Raw genomic sequence first — 22,533 nt, 5'->3', positions numbered from 1 at the left:
ACAAAAGAGCATATACAAATTATGCTTGACTTTGAGAATTGAACAACTGAGAATTAGACCTATTCAGAAAATTCAGAGTCACAGTTACGGCACGTGTAAAATGGCGAATGATCTGTGCACTCTACATGCGCCCATGCTCTGCAAGACACACGCTGGATTCAATACACGCCTGGACGGCTGTTGGTGTATGCATCCAACAGAAATCTTCCTCTTCATCAGATTCTTTCTTCTTGTTCTTTCTGGATGTCTGTCTTATATTCTTTTGTTTCTTTTTCTTCCCAAAAAGATTCTTCTTTGCTTCAGTGGAAGGAGCAGTAGATTTGGTTTGCCTTGACTTTGCTGCTTTCTCAGCAAGGGCAACGTTTACAGGCGTGTTGGTTAAGATAGCCGATTCCTCCTTATGGAACTAGCACGAGCTCTTTTCCTGGTGCCGCCATGGCGTGGGAGACCCGGGTTCGATTCCCGGTGGGAGCTCATGTGGTTCGGATTCCACGTTAATCGGTAGGTCCACGTGTCATATAGGCTCGGTGCTGAACGGGACGTAAAACTCAAAATCAACTCAACTCTTTCCTGGCGCCAGCTTTCGGAAATGGACTAACCTTCCATGTTAATAATACTTATTTCCGGAAGTTGCATAATGGTCCGAATTCAACCAAAAACAATAGTTCTTGTGTCACCTCTAACACAAACATATGTACCAAAATTCAACTAAATGGATTCAATTTTACGGGAGTTATCGTCATCGAAATATCTATGGACACACACAGAGAGAGACGTCAAGATGGATATGGTTTTCATTTGCGTTTCAGAGGTAGTAGAGCCCAAATCCAGTTTTATCTCGATTTCGAAAGGTATATATTAAAGATGAGATACGAACATAATCGTCTGACCAAATTTCAAGAAATTGTCCAGAACTAATCCACTATCTCTTGTTGATATTTTCTTCAGATATGACAAATGTTGATTTTTATAAAATGGCGAAAAAATCGAAAAGGGCTATAGAGTATTTGAGAAAATGGTCGAAAAAAAATCAACGCTCAAGAACAAATTACTTCTTGTGGGCTTTCTCATGCATCACTTACTATACATCGTGGTCTTAGTGTTTAATACTGTATGCGGGGATAAAAGTGGATCTGAAAAGGTAGGGGTACGGTAGGTAGCGGCTTGACGTCATGCCGTCTCCTGCCTATCTTTGCCCATTGTAATTTTTTTAGAAACTGAGGAAAGTTTACATATTTTTTGGAGGTGGAAGGACGGCGTCCCCCGCGTTCCCCCGCACTTTTATCCCTGACTAAAAGAAACAACTTTCTTTTCTGTGAGAAGAACTGTTATTTCAAGTAGTATAAATTAGAACGTTGTTTTACGTGCAGATAGTTACACTTTCTATATGAGATGACTATCCATTTCTATACTGGAATGCATCTTTGTTAGATTAATTACATTTATGCCCGCCGAGGGAACGGAATGTAGTAGATATGAATGGATTGTTGAAATATCTGTAATACAATATACTGATCAGATGATGGAATTACAGTGCTACAAAGTAACAATACAACATTCTCCGTCAGTATATATGGACATACGTGTATTGTTGGATACAAGAGCATGCAGAATGTCTATTGTTTGCTAGAAACAGTAATCAGGATTGGTTAATTTCACTTCTAGCTGTGAAATTGATCATGTGAACTAACAGATACACGTGTCTATTCCGATAATATTGTAATGCAAGTTACGTTTGGTTTCGTAAAAGAAAAAAGGGACAGGATGCAATTTGACAAGCAATAGATATTGTTGTATTCCCTGCGTTAACATCATGATTTCGGGCAAGGGTGCCCATGTTGTGGTTTCCAAGGGGAGGCAAGTATAAGCGACGTTTCAAAAATAGTTTCAAATTTTGCTGTAACTAATGTAAAAATTCTATTGGATTTTCGATATTCTGAAGTACAATATCCTCTAGGGAAACGAGCGCCCCACCTTGCCTCCCTCATGGGCGCCCTTGGTTTCGGGCCTATTTCTAAATACAGCTAGTGTTAGTAAGTTTTCCTTAAGTAAATTTCCCTCGACCGACACATTTTTCCCTTCTCTTATCAAACTTTCCCCTAGTTTGTTTGAATATTCAATTCATATGACAGAAATTGTGTGATAAGGTTAGTAATTTAGCTATATTAAAGCAAGTACTGACTACATTTGCTTTTTGCTATTTCTTTTACTTTTTCCTTTACTTTTTTATACAAAAAATAAACATAAATACACCCAGGTAATATTGGATTAAATTATGCTACTTTGAACACACACACACACATATATATATATATATATATATATATATATATATATATATATATATATATATATATATATATATATATATATATATATATATATATATATATATATATATATATATATATATATATATATATATATATATATATATATATATATATATATATATGTAGAGAGAGAGAGAGAGAGAGAGAGAGAGATATTGTTATTGTATTTATTTATTTCTGAAGAATAAAGAAAACTTTAAGCATTTATGTTGGTAAATCAGTCAGTGCGAGAATTTCCCTTTTTATCGAACAAATTTCCTTTTTCCCTTTCTGCTATATTTACCTACGAAATTTCCCTAGATTAGGGAAATTTCCCTCAAACTACGGACACTGAATACAGCAAGTACGGTATTGAAATTTGATAAGTAACAAAATGGAGAACTAGCCGAATTGATTACTGACAATTGTGCAATATCTAGACCCTTAAAAACTAATATTTTAATTTGACTCTTAGGAATGTGCGAGATATAAACTATAGGTACCAACTAACTAACTCTATGGCGTATGGAACCCGGAGGTTCAATACCGCGTTCGTTAAAGTTCGCCATTGACTTCTGTCCTTAGCAAACTTGATCCACTCTCTAATTTTTATTCCTATTTTCTGAGAATTCGATCTTAATATTTTCCTCTCATCTGGTCCTAGATCTTTCCTAATGGTCGTTGTCCGATCGGATTTCCAGTCAAAACTTTGAAAGCATCTCTACTTTCTTTCGTTCGGGCTACATGACCTGCCCGCCTAAGCCTCCTAGAGTTGATGACGCTAATAATACTTTTTCAATGAAATTCCTCGTTATGAAGTTTCCGCCATTCATCTCTCTCATTCTTCTTCGGTTTGAATTTTTGTCTCAGGATTTTATTTTCTAATACTTTCCGCCTGCGTTATTCCCTCAGAGTAGGCGACCATATTTCGTAACCATGAGCACAGCAGGCATGATTATCGTTTTATATAGCTTAAACTTCAAATTTATCGACAGAATTCGCGACGATAAAAGGTTTTGAACTGAATAGCCGAACACGAAGTCCATGGTTCTATTCGACATTTAATTTCCTTGTGCTTATGGATTTTGTGTTTTAATATTGATCCTAGTTATCTGAAAGTATCCACTTAGACGAAAATACAATTTGATATTTAATGTATCCATAATTCGCAGTATTATGATTCCGGGAAGTTCCATATATTTAATTTTCTCTGCATTTCTGAATCCAAATCTCTGCAAGCGTTTGGTAAAACCTTTTTTATGTGTTTCTAATATTTTTCTATAATGTATCAGATTTATATCATCAACATACACCATAACCTGGTGAATACCATTCAGCTGTAGTTTGCTATCTTTGATTTTCATTATAGCGCAATCCATAAGAAAACTAAATGAAAATGGCGATAACGCTTCTCCTTGTTTCAGGACATTATGAACGTGAAAGCTCCTGGAGAAGATTTTTCCTACTCGGACTTTACTTTGAGATTCATTTAATCTAACTATCTTTTCCAATATTCGAAGTTCTGTAAGAATGTGGTACAATGTTTCTATCCTAACCAACTCCTAGGCTTTAGTAAAATCAATAAACAATTGATATCCCGGGATAGTATATTTCCATTTTCTTACTAGTATTTGTCAAATGGTAAATATCAGATACATATTTCATCGATTTTGGCTAATTCCGCACTGAAATCTCTAATAAATTCATCTGCATATCTGGTCAATTTTGTTAACAGAATGTTTGAGAGGATGGTATATGATGGGACAGAAGAAAGATGTTTCGATAAGTATTACAATCAAGGGTGGATAACTTAACGAAATGTGCAATATTTACAATTTGTTATCTGTTACGGTTACTATTTTGTAACCCATTTCTGCACCTACTTAATAACGTTATTAGTCAGTGTAAGAGATGATGAGAAATCGTTTTTGATGAGAATTCAGTTTCCGATAAACAGGTTGCATGTCTCACATTATCACTCTATTGCTACCGGAAGTTATAAATATATTTCCGGTTTTAATATTGAATCTGCATAATTTGGAAATCTACAGTAATTTAGCAATGTAAAAAGAAACTCACATGTAAGAGAACAAAGTATAAATGTTTTCATAACTTTGCTCACTGCACCGAACACCAGTAAACCTTAGTCAAGACGGACACCCAGCTGAACAAGGGGTTCAGCCAGATAGTTAGTAGACAACGTTCGCTTCATCATATGGACTTCAGAAGCCGATAACTCACAAGGTTACTACTTATTATATGTCACTACGGTTAATGTTTTACACTGGCAACAGAATGCCTTGACTGGACCATAAAAACGAGTAGCATGGTACGATGCAGGGTTGGCAAAAACCATGTTTTTTTTTAAAAAAACAACAACAATAAACCCGTTTTTTTGTTTAAACCCGGTATTTTTGAGTTTAAACCAGGTTTTTTGTTTAAATAATTTGCTGTATGTATTTATATCATATGGAGAGAAATAAGTTTGTTTCATCTTGGTGTTATTGTGCAACTACCGGGTTATGCTGGAAGAGGTCACATAAGCTTAAAGCGGAATCAAACCGCTTCTGCGCTTACATCCGAGAGAAATTGTCCTCCATTTGAACTCGAAACCGGGACTAATTGACTACAAATGCGATAGGCTATGTCTGCCGACTCACTCATGAAGGACTCCTGGTAAAAATACGTTGTGCTGATCTTTAGGTACTTGTTAATGTAACTGTCAAGAGTCATTTCAGAAGGACAAAAAGATAACCAGTTGCACAAGTGAAACCATTATACAGAATTACATATGGACAATTTCAAAATGCTGCAGAGTACAGAAGAACTAATTTAGTCCAAGTTAGTTGATTACGACTTTTATTAGTCCAAGATAGAGAATTACAACAACAAGAAGAAATAGACTTAATTTCCATATCTGTAAGAAAAGTGAATAAAGATACGAATTATTTGATTCCACTTCGGCTCTGACCCATTTATACATAAATAAATACCAAAGATAATTCTGATTTCAATAAATGCCTCTCGTGGGATTTGTATGAACCCTCCTCTCCCCCAAAAAACTACAGCATTTCGATGTATTCTATCAATAGTAAACATTACTAAAAGGAAACAATATTTAGAATTTTTCTTTGAAATTGCATAACAATAATAACGAACTATAAAAAAATCACAAAAGAAGCATTCATAAACTTATTAAAAAAATACAAACGTTGCTTTTTTTTTGGTAGTATAATCTTTTTGAGTAATGAATGGGAAATTTAGGTCTGAATATAATACGAATAATATACGGGAGTGAAACGTGATAACCCATAAATGTGTGTTCATCAAGATTTTACGAACACTTACACTTTTACGAACATTTTTCGTTTTTTGCTTTAAACCAGTTTTTTTTTTAACAGCTGGTTTAAACTAGCAAATCCTGGTGAGATGAGTCTCGATTTCAATCTCATCACGCCGATAGTGATCTATAATTTGGTGCTAGCCAAAAGAAATCATGTCAGGTTGGAATTGTACAAGATAACGGAGACCATGTTGATTTATAGTGTTTTGGACCTTTGGTACCTACTATTCACCCGTATTGTATCGAAGTACGAAGATCACCAGAGTCAACTATATCTTTATTTCTGTCATACGAGTGGAAATGGAGTGTACCAGCAGACAACCACCATCGTAACAGATCCCGGTTGGCCACCATCTGTTTGGAGGAGCATTCAACTTCTTCCTGCTGCAACAACCACCAAGAAGCCCGGATTTCAATCTCATTGTGCATCTCAGAGATTTATGCTATGGGCATTCCCTGTAGTATGTGAAACGAGTGGAAATTCAGCTCAAAAGTTGTAATTTCAAAAGTAATAATAAGAAATGAAATATATTTTTCTTCTTTCTTTGTCAGTAACACATTGAGATGTTTGAATTGTGGAATTATCCAAAGAGCAATTTGTCAGCGGAGGAATGTCACAAATCACTCATTGCGATCATAATTGTCCATTGTTCAGTTATGAGCAAATTTAGGGATCTTTTGTCAGATCTAGCTCGAAATAGTTACAAATTTCATACAAATTGTAATTACAATAGAATCACAATCGGATCTCTTACATGCAATAGCAGTTTCAAAAAAGCGTTGAAACTGGAATGAAATCGTCTGAAAGATCAGCAAAAGAACTTTTGCACCTACATAAGAAGAAACACACAAACTATATTTCCTTTAACGTACCGATTAGCAGTACCATTTGGCAATATCAAATATTTGGAAACAAAATGCAAACTAAAAGTTACTTTTAAACAGCACTCACCTTTAAACAAAATTAATAACAGGTGTAACCTTTTCTGTTTCTCTCATCTCAAATATAGTCACACCATGTGGGGGCAATATTCTCAAAATGGAACGGAAAAATAACTGTACAATTGTCGAAACATTTTTTCCGAAAGCAAATAGTCCTATTACAAATTAGTTATGGGAAAACTAATTTGTATTTCTCAGTTCTTCACATAGTAGGGAATATTTTTTTTCGAACAATTTCCCTCCAGTTTTATCTCCAGATTTTTTTTGTAGTCCACCATTTTAGGCAAAACGAGGATTAGGTCAAACGAGGATCCTTATTTCGCCTAAAATGGCGGACATAAAGCTTATCTTTTATCTGTCATAAAAGTGTCAGATAATTTGTTAGGCGAAACGAGGATTAGGCCAAACGATGCAAGATCCTTTCTTATTTCCTAACACTAAGCTTTCTTTTTCTTTTTCTTTGTTTTCTTTTATTGTTCATAAGTTGTTTTGTTTTTAGTAAATAAGAAAGAGATTCATTTGATAAGTATTGGTCTGCAAGTATGATGACAGCCTTAAGATTTGAACTCTGCAACATCTTAATATTTTCTTCTGATGTCTGATAACTCCTATATGACATTAGTTATATAGCCTACTTTCTATTGAGGAACTAGGGCTACTAGTAGTCAAAGCCCACATTTAAATATCCGGGCTATTTTCTACTGACTTAGGCCCCTACTACTAGTCAAAGTCTATATTTTAATAAATCGTTATACCAAGCATACGTTTTTCTAAAGCAAAATGAGATATATCTGAGATACTTTCAGCCAGTGTGGAAAAAAATAACAAGGAGATATCCTTTCACCAAAGTTTCGTTTACCGATATTTGGTAAGCACAGGGGAGGGAGTTGGATTGCTTTCTTCAGTAAGAGGAAGTAGTATTCTTTTGTTTGTCCAGATCTGTTTTCAGTTGATATTTTAATATTAAAAATCTACTTCATATTAATATTCAAAGTCTAGTTTCATTTCTGTCATATTTTCCGTCTGTCATTTTTTCGTTGCTTATTTATTTTATTCAGGTTTATTTTCCTTTGCAATTAAATTAGTTAATCTATAAATGTAATTACTTATCATTATTGTATTCTTTATTTTGTAAATATCTTATAATACAAATATATTATTAGTGGTGAGCTTATGTCCGGGGAGCTTTTGTCCGCTTTTGCATTAACATAGGTTAGCTTAATGCCGGTGAGCTTATGTCCGCGACCCGAAAATATACACCAAGTTTTGACATATAAATATTTTACATAGTGTATATTGAAATATTGTCTTCCATGTGGCCTACATGTGTAAACTTTCAACATGAGATTGATTTTACTAACTCCCTTCCCCCTTTATACTTGATGAATTGCAACCTCAGACAACAGCATTATTTCTTAAGTAAAAGGAAGGCACATAGCACGTAACCGGACTCCGCTAGTCTACCGTAAGCTTTTCCATTGTCTCAAGATACTGAATCAACGCCGGAAAAGTACTTTAGCTCCCACTGGGAATTGAAACCAAGGCCTATATGGGGATCCACAGGATTCAGATTCCTCCCCACAAAACTTCGCAAATCGACGAACATTTGTGAACTTTCTTACTATAAGTATACTTCTTTGTCATCGAAATGATTGACGTAGCCTAACAATTTTAATATCTTTAGCTCTATCATGTTTAATAAGAGGCACTAGTTAACAATTACTTGTCGTCTTTTCGGGTGTTGAATAACACAGATTAAATATTACATATACGTATTAGACCTGCAAAAATCTTCGGATCCCTCCAAACAAAAAAAATTCTGGGCGCGCGCCTGGCGTGCTCTAAACATTCATTTATTTATGTAAAATATTTCAAATGCAGCTTCTAAGGCCAATTTACAACAGAATATTTTAACATCAATAATGGAAAAAGGAAAGGAGAAAATCAGGCAGGATTTATGCTTAAAGATAACATCCCGACATTCACTTTGTGAAACAACGAAAAAAGCTGGTAAAACCGGTCACGGTAGCAGGCCACAAGCTTTGAACCCAGGATCTCCCTTTTGCGAAGGAAGAACGCTAGCCACTAGACTATGCTCGCTAGACATAATAATAATAATAATAATAATAATAATAATAATAATAATAATAATAATAATAATAATAATGTTTATTTCTGTGCCATGAACAGCCTAACGGCAAAAATACAGCACTTTATCAGACAAGATAAACACATATTACATACAATGTAAGCTACGTACTAAAACAATAAAACATAATGATAAAATATAGTAAAATAATATCGGATTAATAATTCCTTGTCAAATTAACACCTTTTTTTAAAGTATCAAAACAGTCGTCATAAACAGTAAAAATAATAGTTGTCAAGCTCTAAAATTCATGCTTTTATACTGATAAAAAATTAAACTAAATTAAAAGAATCGGTCAATCTTCTTAAAATTACAGATTTCTGATTCAAAGGAACTAATGTTGATTTGTTTCTTGTATTATACATTGGTACCCTTATACCTATATTATGCAAGCAATATTCACTATTATAGCTATTGTCTAGTAGTTTCTTAATAAAATCTCTTTCAATAACTTTTCTCCTGTCGCTCAGTGCCTGCAATCCCCAAAATTGACACCAATATTCATAACTACGTGAGTAGTAATCTCTATTCATTTTATAGCAGAGTAACCTAATAAAACATTTTTGTACTGATTCAATTTTGTTTGCCAATGTTATACCTATACTATTCCAAATAACTACACCGAACTCTAATTTTGATCTTGCTAGCATCTTGTATAAATATACATATGAACTGGCATTTCTAAACTCAGGCCATTGTTTGAAAATAAACCCTATTATTCTTCTAGTCCCTTGGATTGTGTCATTTATATGATAAGTAAATTTCATGTTTCTGTCAAACACTATACCCAAATCCTTAATCTGTTCGGCTTTATGCAATGTTACTCCATTAATTACATATTTGCTCACGTAGTATTGGGTTTTGTTAGTATATGATATGTATTTAGTTTTCTCACAATTTATTTTCAATAAGTTACTTTTACACCATGTACTAACAGTATCTAGATCTTCCTGTAGTAAGTAGTTATCATACTCACTATTTACTATTCTAAATAATTTTAAATCATCGGCATACAACAAAATATTCGAGTATTTAATTTTCTCAGGCAAATCATTAATAAATATTGAAAAAAGAAGGGGTCCCAGGGGAGATCCCTGAGGTATGCCATTCTTTATATAACCATAACTAGAGGTTATTTGACCAATTTTTACTTTAAACGTTCTGTTTGCTAGATAGCTTACAAACCATCGAATGTACAACGGAGATAGACCTATGTTTCTTAATTTCTCAATAAGAAGTTCATGCTCTATGGAATCAAAAGCTTTTGACATATCTATATATATAGTGTCTACTTGTAATCTATTCTTAAGTCCTAAATGTGTAAAATCAGTAAAATGTACAAGATTTGTTACAATCGATTTCCCTTTATAAAATCCATGCTGAAATTCAGTTAATTTGTTTTTTACATTAAAATATAAATGTTTGTGTATTATAATTTCGAAAATCTTGCAAAATGCGTTGACTAGCGTTATTGGTCTATAATTTTTTATAATTCTACGATCACCTGCTTTGTGTACTGGTACAATGTATACTTGTTTCCACATTGAAGGAAACTCACCATTTCTCAGGGATGCATTAAATATATTTGTTAAAACAGTTGACAATTCGGTACTACAGGCTTTAATTATATAATAGGGGATATTGTCAGGACCAGGAGCTGTGCTCGCCTTAATAACTTTGATTGCATGAATTACATCAGACTCAGTGATATTCGGTATATCTATGACGTTATGGTTGCTAATGAGCGAAGGAGAATTCATAACCTGGCTATCTGGGTAATGTCCTAATTCTAAATTAAAATTTTCACTAAAAACATCTTTAAATAATTCCACAACATCATTTAATTCTGTAACTGATTTATCATTATGTTTCATTTCAGTTGGTATTTGCTTGCCATCAGAATTTTTAAATATTTTCCAGAAAAACATATTGTTATTGACAACACTATTTTCCAGACTCATATAATATGATTTTCTCGCCTCTAAGTATTTCTTTTTGACAATTTTCCGTAAATCGGAGTATCTTTGATACCATGTATTACTATTTGTTTGTCTTGCTTTAACAAAATATTTGGTTTTCTTATTAATTAATGATTTCAACTCCTTGTTCATCCAGGGGTCTTTGTATTTAGGCCTATTGCTAATTGGTTTCTTAGGTACACATTTATCTAGCACATCATATATATTGTTATACAATATATTGGTCAATTCATTAATATTACTACTCTTTGTATCTATCCGATCCATTTCCTTAATTCCATTATATACACCTAGAAAATCAGCATTTTTAAAATCATAAATTCTGGCTTGATTTGAGGTGTTCCCAAAGTCATTACTATTATTTTTTGTTATTTTCCATTCAAATAGAAAAGGTGGATGGAAACGATCAATTTTTGTTAACGGTGGAATTTCAAATATTATTGAATTATTTTCTATATTGGTTAACAGTAGGTCTAATACTTTATCCTTCTTAAAGGGGTCATATGATCTATTCAATTGAATTAACTGGAGAACATTACATAGTTCAACTATTTTTTCAGCTTTTTTCTTAATATAATAATTACTTATATTTATATTTCCGGTAACCCAATCTATTCCACCTACGTTAAAATCACCTAAAATTATAAAATTATAGTTTTTTTTGAGTAAAAACGTACATAGCCAGTCACAATAATTAGTAAAATTCGTCAACGGTAAATCTGGTGGAAAGTAGTGCAAGCACAACAATAATGGTTTATTTTCAGGGATTAAAACTTTAATTATAATAACATCAAGTATTTCATCTGGAGGATTTATTACTTCATACGAGTATTCGTTTCTTATTATGATCATACATCCTCCACCCTTTGTTTTATTTACTAATGTCAAGTTTCTATCTTTTCGTACGACATTATAATTTTTTGAGAGCTGCACAAAATGTTGGTTTGTTTCTTTTAACCACGTTTCAGTTACGCAACAAAAATCATAGTTAGAGCAGTTTATTTCATCTATAAATAGCTTTTCTTTTGTATTTAAACCGTTCACATTTTGATAGAACAGCTGTAAGTACGCCATTTTTGTTGTGTACTAATTTATTCTAGTTTATTTACCTGAATTATTCTTTCCAGCCGGGTCAGTTTCAGCATCATGACATACAATTTCGTCTTTCAATCGTCCAACAAATCTAGTAAATAGAACACCATCAGGCCATATATTTGGGTTACAAATAGTATTAAACTCACTTTCTTCTACACTAACATAAAACGAAGAGTAACTGCTATGTTTAGCTCTTAATTGAACACATTTTTTAACACTAATATTAACACTGTCCTTCACAAATGCAATAAGATCCTCACAAGAAACACAAGGGTCAAGTCTCGTTACAAACAGTGCTGCTGTACGAGGGGCTTTTTTGTTTACCTTTAGTTTGTCCGTGGTGTTCTTCCCTTGCATAAGAGTATTACGGTTTCTGGAAACGAAGCCTGATTCACTCGTTTGTTTCACTCCTGTCTGTACTTCAGCGTTATTTCGCCTTGGGCGTTTTGTTACTAACTTCCACTCACTACCACTTGTTTCCTGCTGTAATGTGAAAGAAGGCACTTCTCTGACCTTGACATTCATGTTTTCTGAGTCGCCTTGTACCTTGTTTTGAACATCGGGTGTTGAGCTGTTGATCACTTCAGCAAATGTTTTCGGTTTGTTGTTAGTTGATAGTAGTTCATTCAACTTAATATTTTCTTGTTTAACAGATATCACTTCTGCCTTCAGTGCATCATATTTTTCACTGATATCACTTAACATAATTAACACCTGACAAAGTTTATTTTTCACTTCCTCACAGCATGTAGAGCAATTCTGTCCATTATTGCTTGAGAAAGAACCTGATTTGTCTAAGTCTTCATTTTCACTTAACTCAGCATCAGAATTCACAGTTTGGTCTCTTTTCCGAGATCGAATATGCTTCATCACTGTGGGAGTAATGGCTGTGTTGTCATCACGGTGCCTTATGCAATTTTGGCACTTATACGTTGATATACCATTCACCAAATACATTTCATATTCAGTGCGTCCAAATTTTAAACAATTCTTTACGTGAAATCTATTTTTACATGAACAGCATTCTAATATTAGCTGCTTACCAAAAAATGGCTTGAGACACAATCCACACGTGTCCTCAGTCGGCGCCATCTTAATAATAATAATAATAATAATAATAATAATAATAATAATAATAATAATAATAATAATAATAATAATAATATAGTTTGATTCAATATAGTGAACAAATTGGGGATGTGCCTGGATTAAGAATCAGCAAACAACGGTGAAATATCCAAAAAATAATGCAGATTGATAGCCAATGACGTGGCCATGCATCACACAATTTCCTAGCTATTTTGTGGGCTTTGTTTTAATAATACTAATATGATTTTCAGAGGCTTGCGCCCACCATTCATGGAACAGTTCTTACATAAATTAATCCTACTCTTGTTGTGGACAGCGAAGAGCGCTATGAAAACAAAGCAAGATGAAGAATGAAAGAGATTGTCTATTTTCCCTCCCCTTTGCTACTTTTGTCTCACTCTGTGCTTCCCCCTGACCCTGCTATCCCCTTCCACCTGCCTTTTTCCTTGTATGTGACTGACTTCCTCCTATGATATTCACAGAAATCGATGTCTTTTTTCTCCCTGTCTCTACTTCATATTTGCAATAACAACATATGAAAGTGAAATATTCATTCAGCTTCACCACCTGAAGAACGAAATTCAGTGTCACCCTCTGAAGAACAATACAATTGATACCATGTCCGAGGAACTATCCAAAGATCTGATAAGATCTGTAACTGATGAACACAATACCTTTACCAAACCTGTGTGTTCATCTGTGTTACTCGTGTGGCAAATAGTCTTTGTAACGAAATAGCTTCTGTTCCACACATTTTCGTTCCATTAGATACCCGCAGAGGAAAGAATCTCATTCAGCTGGTACCAGTTGTTGATTTTCTCCCACCAAGCGTGAAAGGAATACCCGAAACAGATTCGTTCCTTCAATTAGTTACGGTACAATAACGTTACATGCTCGAATAACGTTACGGTGTCGTAACAAAAATTGGTGTTATACCTTGTACCTACCTACATTAAATAACCAATAATTTTGTTACAGAGAACTATTTTCGTTACGTTACAGTTACGTTAAGTTATCCACCCCTGATTACAATCAGTTTTAGTCGCCTTTCTTTTATATTGAAACGATAATTGATCCTTTTCACTCTTGTGGCAATTACTCCTTGTTCCAGATAAGGAGAAGGGGTCTGTATATCTTGTTCCACAATTTTTCCCTTCTGCTAAAATTAATTTAGCCGGGATTTTTTTTTTTTTTTTTGCATTCCCAGAGATTTGTGTTTCTTTAATTCCTTTGTTTTACGAGTAATTTCTATTTTTGTTCAGCCAGGCTATAGAATATACGGTTCTGCTGTATGTGTTTCGTTGTCTCTACGAACATTAGATTTTGATTCCTTATTAAGTAAATTGCCGAATAAATCTTTTCATCTATTAGAAAAGCTAACTATATCAGTGAGATTGATCCGTCACTTTCTATAACACACATATACAAGCCTCAGGTTGATACTCTTTCTTCAATTTTTTCATGCACATTTACATCATCTTATTTTATTTATTTTATTTTATTTTATTTTATTTTTATTGTTTCTTTTAATATTATCTTCAAGTTCATTAATTTTAGCTTTCAAAAACTGACTTTTCGTGTTCTAAACGTTCTGGTAGTTTTCAACTTGATTTTAATGAAATTTTGTGTAGTTACATCGTTCGTATCTTGTAGGTAACAAAATTTTGCCTGCTTTCTCTTGTCGACTAGTTTAATACATTCGTGTCGAATCATGGTTTGTCCTTACATATTTCCGAGCGTTCTAATTTCTCTTTTACTGGAATTTTAGTACTATTTCTAATTTGCACCCAGAACCTTCTAAAACCGAGAATCTGTTCGACACTTTACCTCGCATTCCTCTCTCACCTGGATCTCCTCTAATGACTTTACATTAAATCTCTTCGTTTTCAGGTATTGAATATTTCCTTTATTCAGCGATAATATCTCTCTTATTATCATAGCTACCAGATAGTCATCATTTTCACAGTGACCTCTAATTATGCTAGTTTCTTTTATTCTTTCTACTAAAACGTGATCAATATTTTGTGTTTTACCATCTAGTGATATCAAATTCAGCGGCGCAAATCTGTCTTCAACATAGGGGGAACAAGTAAGACAGCTTCTTCCTTTCTTTATTATTATTATTATTATTATTATTATTATTATTATTATTATTATTATTATTATTATTATTATTATTATTATTATTATTATTATTGTTAAGCGATGCTCAAAATATTTGTGAAGTTGAAAAAACAATCCTATGGAGGATCAGGGAGCAGAGTTGTCTTCAACAATGGGAGGCGGGCAGATTTGAAGCTCATTCTGGGGGAACATGAATTTCATCTCACTTTCCTTTGTGAAAATCGGACACAAATCATCACATTTTTTCCGAAAAGAAAAATTCAAATCGGATTATTGGGGCGGACAATCCCCACAGTTCCAAGATTGGAGGAAACATGTCCGCCTCATACCCCCGGGTTTTGCGCCAGTTATCAAATTTGTAGGTATTTTTTTTTTTTTTTTTACTTTTTACGATAGCTTTTTAGATGTTGCGAAGTTCACAAGTCTAATGGTGTTGTCATTAATTTTCTTATGCAGATTTCCATTTTCTATAATTGGTTTGGAAATATCCTCTCGTCCTATCTTTGCACAGAAATTGCTTAATATAATTTTCATGTGGTATCGCGGGAGTTGATCAAATACCCGTTTTACTTACTGTATTTTTATATCATCGTCCTAATCTTCTGTTGGAACATGTACATTTCTAACAATAATACCACACCACCGACCCTTAAGATCAATAAAATAAATCTACCATATACAAATTCAGCCCGTTTAATTGCTGATATTATTTGTTTCTGAACGAAAATCCTGTTCCGAATTAGTTATTTTTGCTTTCTTCCCCGTAAAAGAACGTAACTTATCTCAATTTACTGCTCCCTTTCCTTCCCATCTAACTTCCTGAACTGCTAATAAATCAATCCCATATTTCTCTAACTCGCTCGTTACGAATTTTAATGCGTATCCGCTCTAAAGACTTCTTATGTTAAGCGTTTGGAATCTCATTTTCATTTTACTTTGCTCAGGTCATGCCAAGTTATCAGTGCTAACCGTGACTTCAGGGAATCTTTCTAAACAAGTAACTTTTATTTTTTTTTTTACAGAATGAGGTTGTATTCTCACATCAAACCCCAAAGTTGGAGGATCATCTCTTCTCGCATGCCCGTGACTCCTTATTCAATATATTCATACCTTATCTCTATATCTGGCCTTCTCCTCGATCTCTAACCTGCGAACACAATATGCCACAGGAAACCCACTATGCCACAGGGAACTATAGATATAAGTATCTTGATTATACAAAATTATTAAATTATTGAAACGTACTGTGTTAATGCCCAATTACACTGAGCAAGAATTTCAGTCCTAGTTAACTGAGGAGAAAAAAATTAAATGAAATCTTTGAGTTTTACGTCCCACGGTTATGCCGGTTAGGCTAAAGGAGACGGTGATGATGAGAAATGAATGGAATGGTAGAATGAAGAAAGTGGGAGGAAACGGGAAAACCCCCAGAAAACCCACGCGCACGGTGTTTGTCCACCACAACGTTCACTTGGCGGGGGCTTAACTGAGGAGAAGAGCTATATCCTGACACTGTGGGATTTCTCCTGACACCCGGTAAGTTGTTTGTTGTCCGTATCCCTCACAAATTACTGAGTGAACCTCACAGCATGCAGCGGCAGTATACACGAGTTGATATCAGAAAGTAGTTTGTGCAGATGGTACAGGTATGAAAGGGTGTTTGCACGTAGAAATCATTAGTAACATTATAGCATAGAAAAATGAAACATCCGCACAAATTGATAGCGGACTTAAGTAGTGTGATTGGGCAGGAAAAACGTAAACAGCACCTATACGTCATGTAACACCAGATGCAATATCCTTGAGTCCAGTAGCATATGGATGCTTATACGTGAGAAAACTTAAAATATACCGTGATAAAATATATCACACGCCCCAGGGCCGTAACTTGTGGGTGGCAACTGCCCCCAACAGGGAAGCTTCCTGCCGATCGAGGAGAGGGCCCATTTCGAGACAAAAATTTTCTTACTCCATGTACGATACGAACATGAAATTATAAGTGAACATCAAACAAACTCAATACATTACATTAAAAAAACAGCACGTAAAAGGTAAATAAAACAAAAATGAGTCGTGGGCTCTTTTCAGTAAACATCTGTACTATTTAAGGCCCTAGAAATAATATTTATTCGTATGGCTTTGAAATATGTCAATACTATCCCCTTAATTAATTTGACATGGGCGCAACTAACGGCCTCACAGGCTCCGGGGAGCCCACAAAGACTAAGAGAAAGATGTAAAGAAGGGACCTATTTTCGAATTTTGAGGGAGAGTCCATGCTATCATAGTTTTAGGGGGCCCAAATATTACTGCTTGCCCCTGCCCCCAGAAAAAAATTAAGTTACGGCGCTGGCAGCACCCGTTATTCAGAACACAAGGAAATGTGAACCGTTTTTATTGTTAACACCTCCGATCTGGCGCCAAAGCATTCCGTGTTCACTGTTATCAAATTTCAGTTTTTGCCTACTTTAGACCTACCATGAAATCAGAGAATATGTAAGAATTCTGTACAGAAAATGTTCGGGAATTATTCCCTGTAGGAAAATCTTTGCACAAAAATTACATACTGATGTCATATTTATTTTTGGATTGAGTATGATCAATTTCCATTATGCGGATACAGACTACTTCACGTTTTTGAAATTCGAAAAAAAAAAACTTAAAATGTAATGAAATAGCTCAGCTTAACGTCCTACGATTATGTCCTTTAGGCTAAGGGAGACGATGATTAAGGCAAATGAATGATGATAGAATTGGTGGAATGAAAAAGTGGGATGAAACGAGAGTAGACGAGAAAACTTACTTACACGATATAGTTTACGACAAACTTACTTTGGCCGGGAATCGAACAAGTGGCTCCAAGCACCAAAGATAAGAGCTTTACCACTGCGACATCGTGTTTCGAATTCAAAATACCGCGTTTTGAAATTTAGCTTTTTGATGAATTTGGACAGTCCTACCTCTGGAACTATATTTTCCCCCATAGATCCATATGAACTTTTTTTTCTCTTATTTTGGTGTGCGGAATCACCTCTTATATGTTACAATAAGAATTACATGTTTATAATATTATGATATAATAATATTATGATTAGTATGATATTTGAATAAAAATGTAAAATAATAAAATTAAGAATGTAATAGCCTCTCTGCATGAACGCCCGCAGCCGTAGGTAAGCGAAGGCAATTGTAGCCCCTAAATTTTCAAAAGGATTGAGTTGTTTGAAACATACGCATGTTAAAAATGTTAGATTTGCTTACCTACCTACTAGAGTATTAAATAAGTATATTTACTGTAGTTAAGAAAGTTAAGCAATATACGTCAAATAATAAGCTTTTGCATGAAGTATTATGTGCATGAAGGTGTATATTATATTGTATTAACGTATTGTATTGTCTGTCGGTATTTTGCCACCCATCCTCCATCTTGGAAGATATCCTGCTGGCGTTTCTACCTGTATGTATGAGGTGCACGTCAAAAGTAAGTGCCGTTTTGTTTTAATTTACAAGAAGAAAAAAATACATGGAACTAACCTGTATCAACTTCTTAACAAGTTTTCCTTCTTTATTATTACACAGTGTCCATCGCTCCATCCATTATGTGTAGCATGTGGCATGGTTATCTTTGAAAGTATATTTCAGATACTGCAAAATACACTTCTCAGGGATGATATACTGGCAAAACGGTATACATGGAGAGAATCTTTGAGGTTTCAGGAAAAACCAGAAGTCACAACGGGCTAAATTTGATGAGTAGGATGGGTATATCAGGAGTTCAATGCAGTGGTCAGCCAAGAATGAGGTCATAACATTAGCATGGTGTAGCGGTGCATTGTCCATGTAGAGGATGAAATTGCCATTTGTCATTTGTGCTCGTTTCTCAGTAAATTTAGGCTACAATTTCGTATCCAAAAGTGTACAAAATTACTCGCTCGTAATTGGGTGATCTTTCGGAACAGGGTGGGACAATATCACTTTCTAGGAATCCTATCCCCTTCTCATTTTATGCCACCTAACAAAATTTTAAGGGGGGTGAATCTGTGTTTTCAATGAATTGATTGTCTTTTTGTTTCTGTACTGTCATTCACCCATTGTCACAACACTTTTCATGAAATCGTATCCATCTTTTCTGACTTGTATCAAATTTGTAACTATTGATCGGATCATTGCCTCTTTCTGATCATCTTGTGGTGGCGGTGGCTTAGTGGTAGAGCGCCCACCTCTGGTATATCGGGTCCCTGGATCGATCCCAGCTCTTCTCAAATGAACTTTGTGGTGGACAAACACCGTGAGCGTGGATTTTTGTTGATGTTCTCCCGTTTCCTTTTACTTTCTTCATTCCACCTTACATTCATTTCTCACCATCACAGTCTTCTTTATCCTAGCCGGCATAGCGTGGGACGTAAAACTTAAAGATTTCATTTTTTATCATCATAAAACACGCGTAGAACCTAGGGAGAATAAATTTTCCTTAGGCCCAGTTTGTTTGTAATTATTCGCCGTACTGTTCCCATTGTTAGCTGCAGTCAGTGGCGTATTTAGGGGGGCTTCCGGGCTTAAGCCCCCCCCCCCCCGAAATGTAATTACTATAGTAAAGTATATGAAATATCTTGCAGAATTTTCACATTTTCAGGCAAAGCCCTGCCTCCAAAAGTTAGCAAAGCACGCCCCGGAACAATATCGCAAATACTCCACTGGCTGCAGTGTATCACAAATCTTCTGTCCGATGAAATTCTTGATGAAATTTTCAACATGGGCAATGTCAGGGGCAGTTGATGCTGTCTTTGGACGTCCTGACCTTTGCTCACAATTTCACACTCGTTCGAACTGCTTTGAAATTACGCACCCAGTTTCTAACAGTGTGTTCTGCAAGAGCACACACTTTTCAATTGACGATCAATTTCGGCTGCACAACGTCCAGCTGCGTTGAGGAATTTTACAGTTGATCGTTACTCTTTAACCGAAAATTTCATGTTCCCGGGCAGTATCAGAGACAGTCTTACTAGGTCAGGCACTGTGGGGCACCTGCTGCGGCCTAGTGAAAAAAAAAGCACTGCTTAGAGACAGATCTCTGATCTTTTCCTGAAAAGTGTGGATTCAGAGCAAAACGACACGTACTTTTGGTGTACACCTCGTAAAATAAGTAGCATAAAACAAGTACAAATAGCATGACTTTAGAAGCATAAATTAGGTGATCTCATCATTACAGCTTCAGACAACGAATTGAACTATAAAATGTACGTGTAATTCGAACGCTGCGGAAACATGCCCATAAATATATATAAATTACTTAACCCTAGGAACACCAAGGTATGAGTTACATGGAACACCAACGGGGGGGGGGGGCTCTGAGGCCCAGAGCATAAATGTTATTATTTTTCATGGAAAATTATTTATCTTGTCTGGTATGAACTTGGGATGTCTAAAACATCATGCATTTTTGTTCTCTATTATTACTAGGTTGCTAAGTACATTGTTGCCAACTATATGTGTGTAATTGTTTAAGTTACCATTTTCTATTTTTGTCTGTAGGTTTGACCTATTTAGTTTATTTGTTTGTGTAGAAAAACTATCAAACAGATCAATAGCGACTTAGTACAGTGTAGTATGTATACAAAGGAGGCTTCTAAAAGTATTTTCATGGAATTGCATTAAATTGGGATAGAATGGGGGAGAGTGGGGCATACTTCAGTGTTCCAATGAATTCAGGATTAATCTTATAATCCCAGCCCAGTTATCCTTGGAATGGGGAAATTCTATCAAATTTTGTTTCCGCGAAAAGATAGACAGTAAGAGGGACGTTCATTGGACACTATAGGGGTTGTCACCAGAGAAGCAGTGTTGCCAACAGAGCATAAGTTACATTTTTCTAGTAGCACAACGTCAGGTTTTTGCACCTATGGAATGAACATGTAAATCGTAAGGAAACAAGATACGACTTGTCTGTCAGTTTTGTAAACTAACACCACTACAATATCATGAATATTACAAGGGATTCATTGCAAGTAACGTACCACTGATTCCGTTTGTTCCATTTGCATTATCCAATCAAATGTTCAAATCGTTTTTTTTTTCATCAAAATCTGAGAAGGTTAATTCCAAATTGCTATATTCGAGCTCACTACTTTTTATGTCAGATTCATTTAAAAGTTCTTTAAGTTCTTTCTCAGTTGAATTTTGCCGAAGAACACGATTTGCCATTGTTCCAATGCTGCTGCAGATTCCCACATACAGTCACAGTCACAGAATAACGAACTGACAATTTCCTATGAAATATGCGCCTTCAGTCAGTGTTGCAGGCTGCTTTCTTGAAGCTTCTATGGTCATAAATACGTAATAATACCAGAAGTGCAGCAGCATAGTTCTTTTCAATCACTATTGATACTTGATTCTGTCTTTCTCTCTCTTCCTTTATATATATATATATATATATATATATATATATATATATATATATATATATATATATATATATGCATGTGTGTGTGTGTGTGTGTGTGATTATAATATAAAAATGCATATTTAGGTGTTAGCAGGTATCAACGAATTAACTAATAGAGAATAAAATGGGGGCCGCGGTGGCTCAGTGGTAGAGCGTTCACCTCTGGTGCTAGGGGTCCCGGGTTCGATCCCAGCCCCCGCCAAGTGAACTTTGTGGTGGACAAACACCGTGTGCGTGGGTTTTCTCGGAGTTGTCTCGTTTCCTCCCACTTTCTTCATTCCACCATTTCATTCATTACTCATCATCACCGTCTCCTCTAGTCTAACCGGCATAACCGTGGGACGTAAAACTCAAAGATTTCATTTTCAGAGAATAAAATATTTAGGTGCCAAAAAATAATCAGAAAAATGTACGGTATATAGGGTAAAGGTACCGAATATGGAATACTTTTTGTTTCTTCTTTATTTCTCAGAAACGTGTATTCCAGAATAAAAATATTATACATCATAATACTTGTGGTACCTTTGTGAAACAAAATACAGGTATGAAAGTTTGTTCCACATTATTGATTTTTTACAATATTACGAAATTGAAAGAAACTCAATTTCCCATATTAGGCACACCCTGCTCTTAATATGGAACACTACCTGTTCTTAAAATGGAATACTAGAACAAAATATTCGCATCTGCCTACAATGCGACATTTGGATAATTCGAGCATGGGCAATGCATTCGAGCAATTTATTTGCTTATTTAAGAAATACATTTATTTATTAATTCAAGCAAAGGAGCAAAGGCCCAACTCCGAGATCACATCGGCCCTTAAGATAAGTCTACGAATTGGAAAGGACTCGATCCAGACCTCAGGGAAAGAAATATCCCGACATACGCCTGATAGGTCTGAGGAAAACCACAAAAACTTCACTCAGGATGGGTGGTCTGAGCAGGGATTGTGCCCATGAGCGAATAATCCAAATGTCGCATTGTAGGCATTGTAGCCTATATATCATATTTGGTAGGTCTATAAAACAAGTGCACATAAAATTACATAACATTCT

Source organism: Thermobia domestica, chromosome 12 (assembly GCF_964235325.1).
Source record: "Thermobia domestica chromosome 12, izTheDome1.hap1.1, whole genome shotgun sequence".
Classification (NCBI taxonomy): Eukaryota; Metazoa; Arthropoda; class Insecta; order Zygentoma; family Lepismatidae; genus Thermobia; species Thermobia domestica.
Note: the sequence above shows the minus strand (reverse complement) of the source record.